At 36.6% G+C, this 23,318-nt stretch overlaps 1 protein-coding gene across 2 annotated transcripts in view; it reads left to right on the top strand.

Annotated features, from left to right (window-relative positions):
• Positions 1–23,318, top strand: part of LOC107037804 (zinc finger protein 608) — a 112,382-nt gene that overhangs the window by 2,945 nt on the left and 86,119 nt on the right. Inside the window, exon 1 of one of the 2 annotated variants that reach the window (XM_015256557.1) lies at positions 19,497–20,007. The exons of the other annotated variant lie outside the window; for it this stretch is intronic. The gene's annotated coding sequence lies outside the window, so the exon portion shown is untranslated. Of the gene's footprint in view, positions 1–19,496; positions 20,008–23,318 lie in introns of those variants that run through there. 2 annotated transcript variants of the gene reach the window in all.

The raw sequence follows: 23,318 nt of genomic DNA, 5'->3' as shown, positions 1-23,318 counted from the left end.
CCCCCCCCCCATTCAAATTTCTAATAGAATTTTTTCACAAAAATCGAAATATTTCTCCAAGCAAATGTAACATGCGCAATTGCCGTTTGCGGAATTATTCGTCATTGTCCGAGTAATATCGCACTGCCTCATCATTCGATTGTCGTTCAAGTGACTACTTATCGCCGTCCCCTCGACGTTTACGATATAATTTCTGGATTCGTCGGATACAGATCCATTCGTGCGAGTTCTCTCGATTTTTCGGGCTGCGTATGAGTAATCTACAGCCTCACCAACACATCTGCATCAATACGAGTGGACGACGCTTCCTCTCACACTCTCTGACACAACATACACAGAACGGACACATGCTCAGGATCGAATGGAGCTTTGTCTCTCGGGCGAATGCGCTGGGCGCGCTTGCGCCGATGTATACGTGCAGAGAAGCTCCACAGCTCTAGTGCAAGATTGTGTGCGTTTATGGATAACAGGTATATACAGTGGTTTCGTCTCTCAAAGGTACACCGTGAGATGCATTGAATTTTTAAAGGGCTTTTCACTTCGAGGTTTAACGCGGCAGGCGAACCTTGACAGAACCCCTCCCCCCTTCTGCACCCATCGAGTTCCTCTTGAAATTTTTGACTCTAGACAACGCACAAAATGAATGTCAAAGTAAAAAAGTTGAAGGCGATTTTTTCGCACGTGAAAAAGAATGAAATCACTGCGAAAACTAATGTCTGAATTTCAGACACTTTTGTGGACACTTTTCAAACACTTTTGGGAAGATTTTGTAGACACTTTTGAGACATTAAAATGTGTCTGACTCAATGGAGGTATTTCAATTTCAGACACCAAGATGTCTGAAATTAAGATACAGACATCAGAGCCAGACGGAAGCGGTGTTTGAAATTTTTAGACATCAGTTCGATTTTCAGACAGTTTTAAAGATTCAGACGTTTTTTACCATCTGCCATCTTAAATTCAGATGGTTGTCAGACACCTAGTTTTTGCAGTGGATGAGTCAACTTTTCAGACATGAGAAATATCTTGAAAATTAATGTTTGAATGGACTTTACCGTCTGAATCAGGTGCGATATCTTAATAGTGAAATGTTTGAATCGCTCATAAATAACTGAATTTCAGACACAGAAAATATCTGAACATAAATATCTGAAATTTTTCAGACACAAAAAATGTCTACCATCATTTTTGGACAGAAATGGTGGTTGTAATTTTCAGACATTAGTCAGATTTTCAGACACTTTTGAAGATTCAGACGTTTTTTACCATCTGACATCTTAAATTCAGATGGTTGTCAGACACCTAGTTTTTGCAGTGGATGAGTCAACTTTTCAGACATGAGAAATATCTTGAAAATTAATGTTTGAATGGACTTTACCGTCTGAATCAGGTGCGATATCTTAATAGTGAAATGTTTGAATCGCTCATAAATAACTGAATTTCAGACACAGAAAATATCTGAACATAAATACCTGAAATTTTTCAGACACAAAAAATGTCTACCATCATTTTTGGACAGAAATGGTGGTTGTAATTTTCAGACATTAGTCAGATTTTCAGACACTTTTGAAGATTCAGACGTTTTTTACCATCTGACATCTTAAATTCAGATAGCTGTCAGGCACCTGATTTCTGTAGTGATGACTGTTTCAAACAGTATTATACATTCACTTTGATATTAATTTTATGCTTTCATGTGATAGTTAATTGTCATAAAAAATATGCCAGTACTTTTTTATGAGAATACTTTACTGGCTTGGAACTGATAAAAAAATCACATCGTGTTCGCGATATTGAATCGAGTATTAAAAGCATTTTATCGTCGTAACGTTTTTTATTCCTGCATTCTAGAATTTTTAACGGGTGAAAAATAATAAAAAATGATTTTATAGAATATTTTGCATTCATATTGATATTGGTGTTATGTGTACATTTGATAATTGATGTTTGATACTGTATTGAACATCAAAAAAATTCCAGAAATGTTTAGTTTCGTGCGAACACTGCGCGGTGTTCAAACTAAAAAAGCTATCACATCATATTTGCGATATTGAATTGAATATCAAAAACATTCTATCGTCGTATCGTTTTTTATTTTTACATTCATGAATTTTTAATGCATTGAAAAATAATAAAAACTATTTCATAAAATAGTATGCATTCATATTGACATTGAGATTACATTTGCACTTGATAATTAATTGTCAATACTGCATTGAACATGAAAAAAAATATAGCCATTTTTATTTCTATGAGAATATATATAAATAATAATGTAATATTTCGCAGTCTTCGACCTAAAAACAAAAATTACATCATATTTGCGATACTGAATCGAATCCCAAACACATTCTATCGTTTTAACGTTTTTTTTTACTTTTACATTCAAGAATTTTCAACGCATGAAAAAGAATAAAAACTGCTTCATACAATATTATGCATTCATATTGACATTAACATTACATTTACATTTGATAATTAATTATCAATACTGTATTAACCATCGCAAGAACGCCGACAATTTTTATTTTTATGTGACAATTTAGCTGCTTTCGACCTAAAAAAAATCACATATCAACTTCCCGATATTGAATGAAATATCAAAAACATCCTATCATCGTAACGTTTTTCTATTTTTACATTCAAGATTTTCTAACGCATGAAAAAGAATAAAAACTATTTCATACAATATTATCCAATCATATTGACATTAACATTAGATTTACAATTGATAATTAATTATCAATACTGTACTAACCATCACAAAAATACCAGCAATTTTTATTTTCAATCGAACATTTAGCTGCCTCCGAACCTAAAAAAAGTCACATATCAACTTCTCGATACTGAATAGAATATCAAAAATTTCCCATCGTCATAACATTTCTTCATGAAAAGAATAAAAACTATTTCATGCAACATTATGCAATCATATTGACATTAACATTACATTTACATTTGATAATTAATTATCAATACTATATTAAACATCGCAAGAATGCCAGCAATATTTATTTTCATGCGACCATTTATCTCCGTTCAAACTAAAAAAAAAATGACGTATCAACTTCACGATACTGAATGGAATATCAAAAACATCCTATCGGCGTAACGTTTTTTTTTTATTTCTACACTCAAGTGGGCGATGAAAATAAATCGTTATCTCCCATCCAGCCCCTATTCACAGTTTCAATTAAACTCAATTTATTTCTCACACATAACACGAATCTCAGGGGTGTTCATGACATCATTATAAGTTAAGGTCTACATCGACGAATTACATGGTGCTCATTCATCTGTTTCTGTAATATGATTCTTCCTCCCCTTCTTTCCCCCCCTCGTCTTCCGCGGGGATTCCACTTACTGCATCCCACACTCGACATCCACACAAGTACATTCTGTAGACGGCGAGGGGAGATGGAAGGGGCGCGACGGCTACAGTACAGCTCTTGTAATTACGATTTTGCGGTTACACGCATCGTCGAATGAATCATTTTCACATGCGTATGTGTGAATTATATATGCACGCATGCCTGACGAGTAGCATAATAAAATGATGTATCACCCACGAGAAAATCACATTTTGATACTTCGGTTCCCATGTTTATTTATGAGTATGTCATTATGATTAAAAAAAAAAAACAATGTGCCTTTCTCTCATTTCTCATTCGTTTGTTATCCCCCCATGCCATCAGTCGGTTGAACCAGTAATAGACCTCTTTAACAGGAGAATACCGATGTCAGTGACGTGTGTGTGTGGCTTCTGAAAGTATAAGTGTTTCTAGCGCACGCGCGTTAATTGCATATAACGAAAATCCCCCGTCCCGTGAAAATGCCACCATTAATCGCCTCGGGATGACAAATCGATTTGACTTTGGAAAATCAGCTCGTTATGTTTCCACAATTTAATGGATTTGAGTGATATAATTGTCGGGTATAGATGAAGTTGTCACGATGCATTAGAATTTCGTAATACTCGGACTACGGAGTCCATTAGATAGTGAGAATTACCGAATGAATTCTACTTCTTTCGACACACGGGTGATGAAGTAAACGCCTAATTTTAAACGTTTAACGCTCGATGATTTACACTGATAGGGAAATTCTTTTTATTGAGATGTTTCTTTCTTGAAACAAGTATTATATACTTGTACCAATTTCAAATAAATAAGATCTCATGGTGAATATGAATTCAGTAGCGAAGTGGTAAAACGGTTTAAGTCGACTTATCTTCCAGTTGAGTTTTTGAGAAATATTTCGGAATTTAAGGGAGATAGCGAAATTTTCATAATTACATTTGTTGTAGCTCTCAATCGGCTCTACAGAAAAGGTTATAACAAAAAGTTTGCTATCTATCTTAGATTCCGAGATATTCATTGAAAATGGGTTAATAGTCAAAATTGACTTGTACCGTTTTACCACTTGACTACTGATATACTTGAATCAAATAAAACAGTCCTTGGCGTCAAGTCACATGTATTCACCGCAAAAATGTAAAAGTTCTATTTTTGTAAACCTAATATAATCTCCAGTCGAGAAATTTTCTACTTTCATGAATTGATAAAAAATTCGTACCTACGAGATGATTACATTGAGGAATGAATTGAATGTTGTTTTCTCGAATGAAGCCGATGTTTAAATTGAGCTTTTCGTACATCACATTGAACGAAATTTGTGATTTCCAAGTTTGTGTTGAATTGCCGTAATCTGTGATTCTGTCATTGTAGACTAATGCGATTTTTTTTAGTCAAGAAATATAAACTTCTTTCAACTCAACGACATCTCACTACAATCTCAAAGCTTTTTCCGCGTAACAATATTCATCCTGATTCGACATACGAAATGCTCGCTTCAATTATAATTTACTTGGAACAACGTATGATCGTGTTGATTGAGATAACAACGTATTGAGTCATGAGAATAATTTTGATTTTCAAGTAAACCAACGAATTTCTGGANCGATTTTCAAGTAAGCCAACGAATTTCTGGAGTTAGCAAACTTTTGGCTAAAATGAAATCAAATACTCTCATTATTGCGACAAATAAAAGGAACTTCAACTCCAGAAAAGTTCGATTTCTGCCAATCAAATGTATCTCAAGAAGAGATAACTGGTATTAACTATGAAATCATGTTTATTTCAAAATTAACAACCAAATGATAGTTCAAATAAAATTCTCTTGATAAAATTTATTTTTTCTGTCAGTGTACGTTCATTCGCGTTAAGTTTTGGAGGCCGTCTAAACGAGATTAAACAAAGAATACATAATACAGTTGGGGGAATTCTGGAGATTAAACATGTCACATTCATTTGCCGTCTCTACTGGCTGCGATAGATCCGTTTACGAGTGGCATATATGTAGGTATTGACGCACACCAGGGAAATTTGCCTTTCATATGCATTATCTGGTACCTCATATTAACAGACCAACTGTAATACGTATCTATGTCGATAAGACCTTCCCCCGTATTCCCCCCCTCGCCCGTAAATAATAGGAATCATGTGGATTTATGTCTTCGTCGGAGAGTTCTTATTGCCACTGGCTGCTCGACAGTTATATTTCACAGGTGTATATTTTATTACTGGATTTTCTCCACTCGCGATTCAAGAAAGTAGCACATTCTTGAATGGGAGAATTTTATTTGTACACGTACGCGAGAGAGATAGAGGTTTCGCGAATTGAAGAGAAGCAATAAATGTGCAATCGCATCAGGTCATTTGTCACTTCCTACAGAATTTTGTTGACATTATGATTACCGAGAATAATTCCTCATCGAAATTCAATCGTGTGTTTTCATTTGATAATTTTAATTAGTAATTCTGTATTGATTATTCGCTGGTGATATGAAGTCATTTATCAGGGGGGGAAACTTCAACTTGTCGCCGTTGCTAATAAAATTCAAAAGAATATTGCAGTTTATATTCAAGGAAAATAATTAACAGGCAACGGTTGCACTTGCGACGCTCGGTGTTCATGTACGGACTGCACATCTGAGTTCTATCCTAATTTATCGGCACGCGTGGTATACCCACGCAACGCGTTCCACCCGATGAAGGCGACGTTTTTCACGCACGAGGAAGCACACTACTGCTTCCATGAGTGGCTCGTATGTTTGGATTAAATGTAGTGTACGTAAATGTCTTCTCTCCGCCAGCCGGATGATCGATACATTATTCTACTAAATACGAGTGGTCAGCGATTTAATTGAAAAACTTATCTTGGGGCTTTTAATTGTTTTTAAGGATATTCAAGTACTTTACTTTGGCTTTGGGTTTTTTCTCTGCAGGGAAATACTTTTCTACTTTTGTAGCCGAACATCATCTTTCATTTGACCCCAAGTTTGCGGACATTTTACAATGATTTTATTACTTCAGGGGGCTTTGCCCTTCGTAGGCCCTTAAGGTATATCCCACGACAACAGCGACCAAAAGTTAGTCCCCATGTATTTCCGGAAAATATCTGAATGACTTAATTTATTGCATTCACATAAGTTATTGAGTTTTTCTATCCTCAAATGTTGCTGATGAAGGCAGCAATAACTGGTTGAATCAGATGACAAATTATTTGTTAATTAATTGTGCAAATCAAATAAGAAATTATTTGATCAAATTTCCACTTTTTAGAGGTGAACTAGACGGGTGCGCGCTCTTATCTGTTCGTTGCGAAAATTAAGAAATCGAATTTATTAAACTTCATATACTCATTGATCCTTTATAAATATTGATAATGACTTAAAGAGAATTAACAGAATGAAGAGTGAAACATGAATGAATAATTTTTAATCCTCGATTAATTCTTTTTTTTTACTTTTTAAAATAATCTGATTAAAATCTGTAATTGCTGACAAATGAGGGGAGGGTTATGAATTGATTTCATAGAAAATTGAAAAAATTTCTTAAATTCTTCGGAAAATTTCACAGTTTTCCAGATAACCGTAGAATTTATGTATGAAAATCCGAGAAGCAAGAATTGATCTTTTTGCGTATAATAAATATGGAAAAATTAAAATTTGGGAAGTGAAGAATAATTTGTGAGTTAAAAAAAATTAGAAGTACTGTTTTTTCTCTCATGATCAACAATTAGGCAATTTAGATATGTTTTGATATAAAGATAAACTTCACACATGAAAAAAATGAAAAAGATGAGGCAGAATTTTTTTTTGACATTTGAAGAATTTGAAAATAGCGGGGATTTTTTGCAGCGACTACTTCACGTGAGTCATTGACCAATTAGAATTGAGGATTAGCGGTCAGGCAGTTCCCAGACATTTCGATACACAACAACTTCACGTTTCTTTTATCTTCAGTAAATAGGATATCGCAGAAACTATACACTATAAAATTTTTCTAAAAAAACACATTTGAAATTTATCAGTCTACCATGGATTCGTTTTAAAAAAAAATCGAGTTCGGGGGGACCCATAACCCCCGTTTACCCTATGCCTCGCCTGCGCGAAGCCCGCGTGTCATAATTTATCACCCCCCAAACTGTGCAGTACAGCTAGTTACAATTTTTCCACCAGCTGGAGAACATTATAAACATTATCTCCGAAAAACACAGGGACATTCGCAAGAGAATCCCGTTTTCTCCGGATACCCCATAAAACAAATGAATGAAACTTTTCTCCAGGTACCGGGTATGCGCCAGTAATATCCCAAGAATACAGAATATGACAAAAACCCAAAAGATAATGCCCCCAAGGTGAATTTGCGAGGATATACCCTGGGTGGTTTGGGATCGTGGCAATATTTTCCCAGGCCAGGAATGCCGGAGGTCTCTACGAGCGAGCGCAAAATGGCTGCCGAGTAGGAGCGATCGACCGTGTGCGAGTTAACGAGCGAGGGAGAACCACTCGTTTCCAACTTCAATTCCTCCTTGTTCCACACTCTTCCTCTCCTCAGCTCTACTCATCCTTCAGCGACTCTGTACACATTCCCTCGCCTCATCTCTCTCTCTCTCCCCCTTTCTTCTTGTTTTCTTTATCCCCTTTACTGATACCGGTTCGTTGTCTTTGTTCGTTACCCAGTATTTTTAATATCCACATCTTTATTTCCATATTACTCCTTTTTCTCCTATCATAGTCCCATTTGACTTGTTCCGCACACTGCATTTCGTCTCCCACTTGCAGCTCGCATTGACCACTCAACCACTATTTTTTTACATCTCCCTTTGTTTTCTGTTCTCACAGCTACTCTGCTCACTTCCTCTCGTGTGCTCCAGCCTTCGTGCACCTCTTTTGTGGAGTCTTCCTGTCCTTGTTCAGTCCACCAACTACCTGGCTCGGTGTATTCCCCTCGTTCCTCTCTGTTCCTCCTCAATCCTCATTCCCAGTTTTTACAAACGCACGTGTGGAAAGAGCTGAAACTACCACAGAGACAGGATCCTCCGGCACATTCACAGAAATTCCCCCCGGACATGTGTTTGTCCACTCTTCTCTTCTCTCCTACACTGAGAGAAAAACGACAAAGTTCTCAAACAAGTCTTACTTGTGCCAAGAAAATAGTTTTTTGAAAATTATCAAAAAAGGATTTTTTTGGGCCAATAAAGGTCATTTCTAGCACTACTCCTTCGTTATTCGATACTCCCATACGTATATTTCTCCCGAAAAATCTTTGTTTTATGCGAAACAAGGGATAGTAGTTTTTCGTTTCGGTTGTCTAATAATCACAGACAAGAAATGAACCCTTAAATGGAACAATAATAATGATATGATAGCAATCTTGTAACTTAGCGATAAAATATTTGTTGATAAATTTTCCTCTGTATGAGATATTTTCATCCTGAAAAGGCCCTTCTGGTGTGAATTTTCCGCCTCTTGCGCCAAATATTTCGCTGCTGTCGAAAACAGAACAATTATTCATTTCTGAGACTTTCAAATTCGAACCAAACAAATTCAGTAGCGAAGTGGTAAAACGGTTTAAGGCGACTCATCTCCCAGTTGAGTTTTTGAGGAATATTTCCGAATCTAAAGGAGATAGAGAAATTTTCGTCATTACATTTGTTGCAGCTCTCAATCGGCTCTACAAAAAAGGTTACAACAATAATTTTGCTGTCTCCCTTAGCTTCCGAGATATTCATTGAAAACTGGTCAATAGTCAAAATTGACTTGTACCGTTTCACCACTTCGCTACTGAATTCTTTTTTGACAATTGTCAACTAGCGATTTTGTCGGCCCAAACAACACTTGCTTGACAACGCGTTTGTTTTCCTCTCAGTAGACCGGTAGACCGAGAGAAGATTCTCTCTCCTCCATCCGCTTCCTAATTAAGACTGATGACGTCATGATACGATTTTGACTGATAACCAATGTCCAAATGCTGGGCATTGACTGCAATTATGGATGTGACACGTACACAAACCACCATTGATTGCACATGGACACTGGTGCATGCCAAGCCAGGCCAGTATTATTGTGAAGGCATGCAATACATGCACAAGGTGCCTTGCACGAGTCATATATGGGAATGAGCCGAGGGAATATCCACGGGGAGGCATCTCCCATGTACACAACGTACATGGTACAGTTAAATATGACGACGGGAGAAACATATACCCGGTTTCTGGTGAATACAGATAGGTGGGTTGAGCATTACGAAGAGAGGGCGACGCAATCGCACTTGCTGGTCATCATCCAGAGCTACCATAGCACTAACCACGTATACACTAATTGTGCGGTGTACTCACCGAGTTACATTGTTTCGTATTATACGAACGCGTTATTGCATGGTTATAGGGAGCATCGACTGGGTAGAATGATGATGTTGATGCATCTTGCTGGATTATGGGGATTAGGTTGTCTTAATGGGGAGTATGCACGTTGTTGAGGGATTTTAAGTAATTAGGGGAACATCTAGTTGCAATGCGGTTTGAAATTCATGCTTGTGTTTGTTGTAATATCACAAATTGGCAGGTGGTGGAGAGTATTCTTGATTATTGCACATATCTGTCTGTATTTATAATTGGAATTAAGGGGTAGTCATGCCACTTTTGATGAATTAGTTCGGCGATTCTTATTAAAATAAATAGCAAATGGGATTTTGGGTCATAAATTAGCATCACGGAAAAAATATACTTGATTTAAGTATATTATTCTTGATTATAGTAAATATTTTTTAATGCTTACGAATGGTTATTTTGCACATTATTTCTTTCTGTAATCTGTAATTATTTGTCTATTTCACTTTATTAATATGAATAAGATTTCTTTTTCACTAATTTTATAAGATTTTTAACTTAGTTGAATGTTATCATCATCATTATTTTTATTATTCCTTTTTTCTGTTCAACCGATTGTCTTCTTTAGAGCTCTCTCTCCCCCCTCAGCCCTTCGATAAAATGTTAATAGACAGATTTTATTTACTTGAATGAATTTCAAACATCACATTTGAAGAAACCATGAGAAAGCTCACTTTCAGGGAAATTAATGAAAAATTCGAAATTTTCAACAATCATCATAAAAATCAAATCAACAGATATGACTATCGTAATCATTTTTTAACTTCCACTTAATGGCATCAAAACAAACATTTTAAGCTGTGATTGAATTCATTTGAAGCGTGATATTCAAAGATACCTCCGGAATTCTAATTTTCAAAAAATACAAAATAACGATTATTGCTATCGCCTTCATCTTCGAACTCGGTCAGAAGGCCATCCAAACAAATTTTCTAAGCTATCATTCAATCAATTCAGAAAATTTTTTTAGTTATCGTGGGACAATCAATTTTCCAAAAAATGCGAAAATTGAAAAAATTAATCGATGAATTAAAATTCAAATTAATGGCGATTGATAGGGCTCAACAATACCTACATTAAAAGAATAGATTCTTTTCCATCCAGTCATTGACGAACAATTAAAGAAAAACTTTGTAAGGCCGTACACACATACACTAAAAATACAAAACTCAAAACTATACTAAAAATTGCATTTCTTTTTGAATCATACTGCATCGATATAACACAAAAAATCCAAAACTTAAATTTGAACGATTCCAAAGCTTCCATTCGGACGCAAAAAGCGGTGTGATCCACGTTAATAACGTCGTTTCAAGCACTTTACTGAAGTTTTCGGTGCTCTGAACCTTAATGTTCATTTCCTCGACTTTCATAATGTCGTAACCCATACTTCCGTCAATAGTGTTTCACCCAAAGGCATTGATAACCCTTTTCACGGGTACAGAGACCATGCAAGCTCCCCCGAAGAATCTCAGTTTACAAGGGAGCATTCTGCCGTTATTAGGGCGCCGTCGATGTGAGTCAGGTTTATTGAGTTCACCCCGGCGATTAAATCGCAGTGGAAACATTGATTATTGAGGAAATTAATGGATGGATATGATTATCATGTCCGATAACTTTCTTTGCTGAGTGAAAGCCACTCGACTCGATTAGATTCCTATTGTCTCTGCCCACGGGTTTATGCAGTGATTCTCACAATTGTTTTTTTCTCTTCTTCTTGTCTTCGCCAATCACAATCTTGTGGTTAAAGCCATAGAGGTAACGAGTGGTAAGCAATTGCTACATTATTACGGATTCAGTTTTAACCGATATGACATTCCGTAAGATCAGACTTTGAACTTATTCGCGCTGTTATGGGGTCTCGTGCGAGGCACGTAGACTCGAATAATCATGGGAAATTAAAACAACAGTTATCATATTATACACAACTGTCAGTTTGTTGACACTCTCATCACGTATTGAATTTTCCCAGAATTGGAATGGAGTAATAACGTCGACACATAATTGATCGCAATAATTCCAATCAGAACATGATACCGTTTTATTTGCGTTTAACGTGAGTTATCTCATCCCTGCCTGACGGAGTATCGCTCTTATCTCCCTTCCCACATCATCAAGTCATGACGCGTATATAGAATTAACTTTAGGAACTGAAATCCGCTGCGCGTTATAGGCGATTAACGCCGTTGATTCTCTGTAAAAGAGTAATAAATTTAAAATCGTTACCCCCGGGCCATCAGTCTATGCGTCCAGTGACGCTCGTGCCGGTATAACTGAGTTATTTCGTAGTTATTGGCCTCTGCGGTCGTTGGCTGACTCGAAGAAAAATAGAGAATTGAAATGTCCAAGTGATAAAAAATCAATTCATATGGACTAAGCCCAATATTTCAATCCCTTTTGCGGGTTCTCTTCAGGGGCATTTTTTATTAGATTCTACAAAACAAACGGATCAGAAAAAATATAATAGTTGAAAAATCTTCAGAATATTATGCAGAATCTGGTAAAAAGCTTAAGGGGTAACGGAACCCGTCGCACGCAGAGGTTAGGGGTCCCCCATATCGCTACTGCAGGTTCCCGTGGTTTTTTGGATTTTGTACGTGAAAAGGACAAAATCCCATAAAATATAAATAAATAGATATAAATAAATAATAATGGTATGGAAACATTCTACATCATCTTCTGACTCGTAAAAGTACTTCCCTCTTGGGAAGTTCCCGCTTGCTTTTTCCGTTGCATATTGCTCCTTCTCGTCTTACTCTGCTTTTTATGCATCTATTATTATTAGCATGTATTGTTTACTCTGTGATTTCACTGCGATTTACTGTATACCAGCTAGTGTGGTTCTGCCACCATAATTTTGTACAACATAATGTACAGCAATAAAATCAATCAATCAATCAATCTTACAATTGGTGCCCTGTAAAGGACGTTACCTCCTGGATACCACTTAATCATCATAAACAAGTTTTTACGAAAATTACGCAACAAAAGTACGTTTTTGTACTCAAAACCTCTGTCTTGGACCTCACTCGAGCGCTCTCTTCTCATGAAAATAGCCATCGGCTAAGAAAAATCTACAAAAAATCGGTTTTTCTACCATGACTTGGCAGATTCCTATAAATAAAATGGCGTCGGCCTTGCCCTGGTCCTTGCCATTAAATAATTTGCATTTTTTTTTTGTATAAATAAGAAAAGCATGGGAAGAGAGCGATGCGTTCCGCTACTCTCAATACGGGGAAAAAGTTTCATTGATTCTCATTGCATAGAATCCAAGAAAACTTGTTTTTGGTAAATGTCTTTTCGTGGTCGGTTCCGTTACCCCTTAAAAATTACATTTACCTAAAAGACAAGCGACAGCATATCGCCGCTTGCCACCGACATTAACACAGTACGCATGACAGGTCTAATAAAAAATGACCCATGAATGAAAAATTTAGTGAATGTTTTCAATTGAAATTGAGTTCAAACTCACAGCATTGAAAATTTAGGTGACATTGATACTGAAATTTCAAGGAATTTCTAACAGTGTATAGATTCGACCATTTTCTATTATTAAATTTGTCAATTCAATTGGGCAAGAAAATTTTAAAAAATATCATGAATATTCGGATTCATTCAAATGAAATTTTACACAGAATCATTTTTTGTAACATTCGTTGTTTATGATTAAATGATTGAAACTGTTTCCACTGTCGGAAATCTTATTTATTTAGGCATGAAATCGATTTCTGATAAAATTACGAATATTAATAAAATTGAAAATTCATTGCTTATAAATAATATATCGAAAATTCTCGTAATTTTCAAAAATTGCACTTTTTAAATTCTTTTATCAATCTCCGTCCAAAAGTAAGCTGTCTGATTTTTTTTCTGATTTTTAAGGTATTTTCTAACGGTTCAATATTGAGATTGAGATTCAGATCTACAAAGTTTAAATAATAAATCCGTGCGTTCGTAACGTCTGGTTACGGTCCGCCCGTGGTTATTGGGAACACATGTGCCGTGTTGCCGTACGATCATTAGAGGTTAGACCAAGAGAGTCAGGTGTGAAATTCCTTTCTAAAAAATATACGGGCAATATCTAGAATTGACAATGAGAGCTCGAACATGACGGATATCTCGAATGAACGGAGAAAGTCAGGCGATTTTCATGAAGCCCGGTTTACAAACAAAAGAGAATTAAATACCATTCTATGAAACATGAATGAACAAATCATAATTGTCCAAATCATTTAGGTCAAAGGAAAATAGAATAATTCTACTTTCTTAATATTGCGTTTACTAAGATTTTCTTCTCACAAAGTTGATTAGAATTAATAGCTGAAATTATGAGATTATCTCACATTTTTGACGTTAAGGATCGGAGAATCTGAATGCAATATAGTGAAAATGCTGATCGATTTTTTTCACTTTGAACAAATAATATTAATATTCAAATACAAAATTTCTGATATGAATAAAAAGAAGCTGTGACTCAATATTCGAAATGAAGTTTTAATTTTTAATTTGGTGCTGAAAACACCAGATGACAATATTCTAAGCACGGAATTATATTGATGAGATGAACAACAGATTAATTAAATTACCGTGTGAACTAACTAAAAATTGATAACAGTGTGGGCACGCACTTTTACCAGAGTATCAACCGACATTGAATCCCAGAAATTCACACTCTAAAGTGGTTTCTAGAAGGAGTTGAATTGTAATTATGATTAAAATCTTACTCAGTGAGCACACACTGAGAAAAATTTCAATGGTAATTTTAACTACAAGGGAATTGTCAAAGAAATTATATTTACAGTAACAATAAACTTTGTAGATTAAACTAGGATTGATCGTTCGATTTACTTTGTCAAATAGTGTTATCAACATTATGATGTAATTTTCACCTTCACGTAATAGTTGCATCTACAATGTTTATTGTTACCGTAATTATTATTTTTTTGACAATTCCCTTGTAATTGAAATTACCATTGAAATTTCTCTCAGTGCAGGAATTAAAACATGAGCAAATAATTTATTGCAATATGAAAATTAAACAGCCGATAAATCGGGGCATATAATTCTCATCCGTCGTATTGGTTATTGCAAAGAGAAAAATTATAAACAATTAATTAAAAACCGGAATATCAAATCTGACCGAAAAAGGTCATCAACACCAGTTCCTCCAGTTGAATAAAACATAGTTCACAATATTCATCGGGGAAATTCCCGAAAAAATATAATCAAAACTGAAAATTCCGAAGAGTACACTGACGCCAGAATTTTCGCCAACAATGAAATCCTGCTTAAAAAAAAAACCTTACTAATTTGAACCAAGTACTTGGATATCCCCGAGAAAGATAGCAAATGAGAAAAAAAAGAGGCCAGAGGAATCGGTCTCTAAACGCCTGGAGTGACGAGAGTCGAGTGATTATCTCGACGTAGGCTGCATTGGGGAAGGGAATGAGACCTCACCATCAATGTGTTTTGTTCACGTGTATAATGCGAGTGTGTGTAACCCTCCTGGCCGCCGGGCACTGAGAGAACTTGGGGTGGCAGCCTACTATAATGCCGTAAATGTCAGAAGCCGGAGGGGGGAAACTGCCGAAGAAGGCGCTGAAGTGAGGCAGTCGCTGTTCACCATTGTGTGAGAGAGACTTACAACGAGAATGAGTGGACGAGTGAGACAAAGCATAACGAGAGAGAAAAAAAAGGAAGGGACAAGAAATAGATATAAAAAGAGCACAAACAAGCCCTGAATTTTCGAACTACACTAGTTCTTTAATGCACTGACAATTGAGCCGGAAGTTTGTCATAAATACAGATGTCGTAATTGATTATTTTTACGACAATGATAACAATGGAGTTTGATGGAAGCATAAAGACACAAAAATAAACACAACAACATCATTATTTTGTTCAGCAAAACAGCGTGAAATGACGTGAGAGCAATTATTTTCGCTATTATTTACATCAGATACAATGGGTGAGCCCAATTGTCGCATAATCACGGGAAATACTCGACAATTTTTCATCGAAAACCGACCGTATGACGGTCAATCCGTCTTCACAGCCCTCCCGATGTGGAAAAAGCCGAGAGCAGGAGACAGATATCTACGAATTTCCTAGTGGCATTCCACTAGAGGTTTACAACGTCTCTGAGGGTCTCCTCAATGCCTGAGCGACTGGTTCTCGACAATTCAAGAGGAACAAACAGTGGACTAAACCGGGAGAGAAGCCGGCCGAAAAGGAAAGAAGGAGAAGGCAGGAGGGAGAGAACGGAGGAGTGAAAAGAAGACGGAAAAAAAATAAAACGAAAGCATAAAAAGAAGGCAAAAGACCGTGGCAAAAGTGTGTGTGTACACGCTCGACTTCTTCGGCTACGTTGGCTTTTCTTGTGTATTTCTGGCCGTTACGAATTACAACAAAACTTAATAATTAAGACTCATTTCCTGCCACTCCTCGCTTGCTTACATTATTTCTTCTGATCCAATTTTTCCGAATGTTCTTCGACACTCGTTTTTTATTTAGTCCAGTGCACTTTTGAGTTGACGAGGAATTGATGTTTTTCTCATTAAACAGGAGAATAACCATTTTTTTAAAATAATTTTTCTTCTCGTTTTTATTGAAAAATATATATTCAAAAAATACAACCAGAAGAACTTACGTTTCAATGATAAGTACTGCTGTAAAGTTAAATTTTGAATCTCGATGCAGGGTTTTTGATTAATTGAAGAAAATATATTGAATTTTTTTTTCTTTAATCTTTTTCTTTTCTTTCTTTCTTTAAAAAAATTACTGACGACTGGACTTGTTCACTTATCATTTCTAACATATACTATAGAAAATAATTACTTCTGATTGTAGGTAAATTATTATTTTGTTTATTCTCAATCAATCAACATTATCCTTCGACAAAAAAAAAAGAAAAATTTTGTTAGCTTGATAAGAAACATCGATGTTTGGGAGAAATAATCGAAAACCGATTAATCGTCCGTTCAAAACATCGAATGAAAAACATCGATGTTTGGGCATGAAAAATCGATGTTGTTCTCATTACACAGGAGAAAAAAATTTTTTGAAAATAATTTTTCTTCTCTTTTTCATTGAAAAATATATATTCCATTTACGTTTCAATGATAAGTACTGCTGTAAAGTTAAATTTTGAATCTCGAAACAGGGTTTTTGATTAATTGAAGAAAATATATTGAATATTTGTTTTTCTTCAATCTTTTTCTTTTCCTTCTTTCTTTAAAAAAATAACTGACGACTGGCCTTGTTCACTTATCATTTCTAACATATACTATAGAAAATAATTACTTGTGATTGCAGGTAAATTATTATTCTATTTATTCTCAATCAATCCACATTATTCTTCGACAAAGAAAATGAAAAATTTTGTTAACTTGGTAAGAAACATCGATGTTTGGGCATGAAAAATCGATGTTTTCGATTAATCGCAAGCCATCCCCAGTGAGGGGTTGGCTTTTCTCCTCAGTCTATATGCACACGGAGGGGTGATTTTTCCTGGGGTGAAGGGGCAGAGGGGGTAGATTCATGCAGAAGGGGTCCTGCTTCTTCTCTATCCTATCGTAATAAAACATGAAAGGAAAAGAGAAGCATTTGAGCATTGAGTGGAAGTAAGAGCACACTATAGTCAAGCTACAATACGGTTTAGGAGGGAACTCAGCAGGCATCAGGGGGGAGATGAAGTGAGACAATATTATGCGGTTGAGTCTGCATGTTGAACGGAGAGAGGAGCTTTAAATGCGAGAGACAGAGATGTTTGGTGGAGGTTGGGCGGAGCGACGAGGATGAAGCGAGGTTTCTCTGTGCCGTGCCGAGACTGCCAGCAGAATAGGGCAGGTAGAATTAGAGAATCGTCTCGCACTGTGTGGGTTTGAGAGAGACGGAGACGCTTGTCTGTGCACTGGTGTCGACAGCACAATTTTTGGAAAATTTTCTCATCGATAATGACGTTCGAAAAACGAGTCGTATTCTGGTTTCCGATGGTGAGGGGAAATTGGGAGGGGGGGGGGCTATTTTGGGAGGAAAAAACGATTATCGGAGGTGTGGAGTTGTTTTTTTTTTAATTTTTTCTCACGTGATTCACGTTTTGCTCGAGAACTTTGGGAAGTGGTGTTGAACAGTTGCAGTTGGATTGGAGTATTTGTGGGTATGGGCGATGGTTGTCAAATAGTCGAAAACATCGATTTTTCATGCCCAAACATCGATGTTTTTGACCAAGCTGACAAATTTTTAATTTTTTTGTCGAGTAATCATGTTGATTCATTGAGAATAAACAAAATAATAATTCATCCGCAATTAGAAGTAATTTTATTCTCTACAAGATTTACGTTATAAATGATATACATGGAATGAACAAGTCGTCTAGTGGCTTTTTAAATTAAAATTTTCAATAATTTAGCAGCGATGTGGCCAAACGGTTTAAGTCAAGTTAGTCGTTAGTTGAGTTTTCCAGAAATATTTCCGAATTTAAGGGAGATGGTGAAATTTTCGTAATGACCTTTTTTGTGGAGCAAATTGAGTGCTGCTAAAATGGTTATGAGAATAATTTTGCTATCTCCCTTAGATTTCGAGATATTCGAGAAACTGGCCAATAGCCAAATTCGAATTAAACCGTTTGACCACTTCGCTGCTGAATTATTGCAGCTAATGACCAGCCACGGAAAATATTCAATATTTTTTTTCGAAACGTAAGTTCGTCGGGTTCTATTTTCTCAATAAAAACGAAAAGAAAGAAAATCATCTGTAACAATTTGTTTTTTTCCTGCCTAATGAAAAAATATCGCCCATTCCTATTTATGGATGTGACTAACGTCCAGCCACAGAAAATATTCGATAAATTTTTATTCAATTGATCAACAACCCTATTTCGAGATTCAAAATACAACTCTCCAGCAGTACTTATCGTTCAAACGCAAGTTCCTCGAGTTGTATTTTTTAAATAGGGAAGGTTGGGGTAAAACGGACACGTTTGGCTTTTTTAAAAATGTTAATGAGGGGTTGAAATGTTGATAAAATTTAATAATTCTTTCTTCAATACAAAGAACAATTCTTTCCCTTTGTGACGAGCCTAAACTGAGCTCAATTGATCAATTTATTTCAGAGTTATGAATAATTTAAAAAAAGCCTAAAGTGTCCGTTTTATCCCACCCTCCCCTATATATTTTTCAGTGAAAACTATAAAAAAAAAATCTGTACAATTTGTATTTTTTTCCTGTCTAATGAAAAAATATCGCCCATTCCTATCTATGGATGTAACTAACGTCCAGCCACAGAAAATATTCAATAAATTTTTTTCAATTGATCAACAACCCTGTTTCGAGATTCAAAAATTAACTCTCAAGCAGTACTTATCATTGAAACGCAAGTTCCTCGAGTTGTATTTTTTTTAAATACATATTTTTCAATATTTTAAAACTTAAAGAAGTCTCCCCTTAATCCAATCACCACTCAACTAACAATTTACCGGTAAATTTCCGGATATTTACCGGTCTTGCTGGGGACTTCGACATGGCATCCGTAAAAATTGTTCAGTCAACATTCAACAATATCCGCCGTCTCCAATCTTTTCGGCATTTGTGGGTACCATTGTCACCGGTTTTCGACCGAGTGGGTCCCTGCGAGTCGACGCCACTGCTCACAGCCCATGTACCGGGCGACTCGTCGGCGCGGTTGGTTGTGTTCACGGGGCGCGGGGGAAGGGGAGGAGGACAGAGAACCCGCGATTCTTCAGTTAACGCCAAGCGCTCGGACTGGCGGCGTGTGAGAGCTCTTACAAGGATTTGTATTAAAACGCCACCAATTTATCAGTGATTTCGTGCTCTTTGTTCAGCGCATATTATTGGAATAAAATGTGTCAAATGTAAAGTGTTCACGGGCATTGGATGTACGCAGTAGGCCGTCAACGAGTGGTGAAACGAGTTCATATTCCCTGAATTACCGAGGATTATTGTTACTCTTAGATTGATATTTTCCCGGAGATTATACACTTCAACGCTCTGTGTGCTCTCAGTGCACCGACTCACTTGAATTCAGTGATCTATCCGTTTTTAATTCGTGCCTCGTGCACAGCCCATGCCAGTGCCGCATGTACGTGTTTAAGTGGTTCATTTACTCCGAGAAAAAGACAATTGTCCGTTCGGTGGTGAATAAAAGTGTGTGCAGTGGACCGGTAGTTGATAATCCGAGTGTTTCTTCGTCTTTGAGTCGGAGCTGGACGCGCCTCGACGAGGAAGAAAGGCGTGCTCCAACATACATTCAATGGTGATTACGTAGTGTATATTAAGTGATATTAAATCTCCCTCTGCCCCCAGTGGGGGGAGACCCTCAATCCCCGATAATGATTATTTCTCAGTTTTTCCCGGAATCTTCGCAGCCACTTTGTTTCATTGATTTCAACAACAACACATGTGATGAATAATTCCGCTTGCGTCGGTGCTCCCCCCCCCCGGGATTTGTTGTTTTTCGTAATCCCACTCGGTTTTTATTATTCGTCAATTTATATTTCGTTAACTCGCCACGAGATGGTGGAAGTTGGTGACGTGATTCAGTGAGCGCTTCCCGATATCCGGGGCCTGCTTCTCTTCACCACGTTTTTTCGTACGTCTGTATGTGTTAATACGTGCGCCCAGTGTTTATGGATCTCGTGTCTGTGTGTCAGTGTCGTGTTTCTTCGTCTCTCTCTCACTTTCATAACGGCACTACGGAGTATTGGGTGCTTCGCCCTCCCGTTCGCCCCCCTGCCGTCGTGTTCTCATCGTGCTGGCGCATGTGCGCAGGAGCCATCGCGCAATGTGTCTACGGGTCTCTCTCGCTCGCCGACTCGCACGACTCTACAACAGCTCCTGATACAGATTTGCTATTCGGAGTTTAATCATGTACGGGGGAGAGGATTTGTTTTAATGCTCCTATTGTGTACTTCATAATTAGGTATTTGAGGTTTTAGCATTTTTGGAGGTGGAGCTTGACTTTGGAAAAGTATTTCGATTTAGTTCAATGCGGAGTATATCGTTTTCTTTCTTTCGTATTACGGCTCAATCTAAACTACTTGGATATCACAATCAGGCGTCTGGGTATGACGGATAGCGTTGCACATGTGAAGAGACGAGATGATTTTTTCATCTGGATTTTTTTCAGATTTTATTTTCTATTGGCATCCATTTTGTGGAAAAACGGTGGAGAACATGAAGAAAACACAGTAGATTTGATTCTCATTCACCAACAAACTCTCCATATTTCAGCTAGTCAGTGAACGAGGCCATCAATCTATATTTTTTGACAAAAGGTACAATAGCTACTGATACAAATTTACTATTTGGAGTTTAATCCTGTACGGGGGAGAGGATTTGTTTTTATGCTTCTATTGTGTACGTCATAATTAGGTTTTGGAGGTTGAGCTTGAGTTTGGAAAACTATTTCGATTTAGTTCAATGCGGACTACATCGTTTTCTTTCTTTCGTATTACGGCTCAATCTGAACCACCTGGAAATCACAATCAGGCGTCTGGGTATGACGGATAGCATTGTACGTGTTGAAAAGACGAGATTATTTTTTTCATCTTGATTTTTCCTTTGCATATGCAATCATTCTACATTCGAGTTTACAACGCGATGCGTTTTTATCAGACCTGTATCATACTTCATTTTCTATTGGCATATGAATTTTGTGGAAAAAACTGTGAAAAAAACACATTAGATTTTACTCTCATTCACCAAATTCAGTGAGCGACATCATCATTCTATATTTTTTGACAAAAGGATACGTGAGGTTTTAGCATTTTCAGGGAGTTAGGCTCGATGATGAAACAATTCTCACTTAGTTCAATGTGCGTGGTACCTTTTTAAAAATTTTCGGCTGAATTTTCCGTGTCAAATATCGGAAATTTTTATCATGTTTAATTTTCACTGAAATTAATTCCATTGATGGATTGGAGAAATCAAGAAAATGGATTGGAAAATCAAGTATTTCATTGATTTTTTGTTCGGATAATCTGAAAATCAATGAAGTAATCAATGTAATGTTCAGTGGAATATGAATATTCAGAAACAAAATCACACGAGTTTTCAATTTTTCCTTGAATTTTCCTGATTTTTCCAAATTTTCATGGAATAAATGGATTGGAAAATCAAGTATTTCATTAATTTTCCATTAGAATAATCTCAAAATTAATGAAATACTTGATTTTCCAATCAATTTTTTCCATGAAAATCCGGAAAAATCAGGAAAATTCAAGAAAAAATTAAAAACTCGTGTCATTTTGTTTCTGAATATTCACATTCCACTGAAAATTCAATCAAGTTGTTAAATTACCGTCTCACTCTCCCTAAAAACTGGTGAATTTTCTTGAATTCTAATTAAAACTTGAAATTCTATAACCTTTTTTCCCCTAAATCGGATTCCATGTCACTCCCATAAAAATTACCACCATAGTTCCCATGAACATTCGAAGAATTTCTAACAGCGTATAGCATCAATCGCACTGTATCATTTTCTCTCTTTTGTATCACCTCCCACTCTGAATCACCTGGAAATCCCAATCAGGCTGGATACGACAAATAGCATTCCACATGTTTCAAATAACAAGATAATTTTTTTCATCTTGATTTATCCTTCACAAATGCAGTCATTCTCCATTCCAGTTTGCAAATCGACACGTTTTAACGTGACTCGTCGTATCATCCTTCATTTTATATTGGCATAAATTCAGTAGTGTCGACTTATATCCCAGGTGAGTTTTTGAGGAATATTTCCGAATCTAAGGGAGATAGCGAAATTTTCATAATTACATTTATTGTAGCACTTAATCGGCTCCACAAAAAAGGTTATAACAAAAATTTTGCTATCTCCCTCAGATTCCGAGATATTGATTTCAAAATGGTCAATAGTCAAAATTGATTCATCTCCCTTTACCACATCGTTACTGAATTGTGGAAAAACAGTGAAAAGATACATTAGATTTACCTCTCATTCCCCCCCAACCTCTCCACATTTCGTCCAGTCAGTGAACGAGTCCATGAATCGGTATTTCTCTGACAAAAGGATACGTGAATGCGATCAATCCTATTGTTAGAATATCTATGATCCCCCGATGTATCATATTCGCTGAAAATATGCCTCGGTTGAAGGAGGACGTCTTACATCTACTTACCATATTTACGTATACATCTATACTTTAAGCTCAAATGCTGAATGTATACATGTACATTCGTATTTTCCCATGGTGAGTGGCGTTGCAGCTGCCATCCACGCGATCGACTGAGCTTCTAGAGAGCCAGGGAAAACTACCTATAGCTGTTGAGTGTACCTCAGCTTTCTGCAAATGGATTTCGAGCATGAGAGCTTTTCTCGTTACTGAAACGTCGACTTTGATACACCAAAAGGCGTTGAATATCCACGATATATTCTCAATTCCATGATTATCCGTTGAATTCAGGGTTTAGTGCTGAGCTTTAACGATTGTCATGATGTGAAATGAGTATTTCAGTCTTTTCTTCAGTGAGTAGATGTCCAAGTTGTTAAAATAGAAGTGCAATTCACATTGGAGTGAATAAAACTTATAAAGTCTCATAGACGAT

This window comes from Diachasma alloeum, unplaced genomic scaffold, assembly GCF_001412515.2.
Source record: "Diachasma alloeum isolate Michigan unplaced genomic scaffold, Dall2.0 Dall_scaffold_00271, whole genome shotgun sequence".
NCBI classification, from domain to species: domain Eukaryota; kingdom Metazoa; phylum Arthropoda; class Insecta; order Hymenoptera; family Braconidae; genus Diachasma; species Diachasma alloeum.
This window is presented reverse-complemented; position numbering and strand designations above follow the sequence as displayed.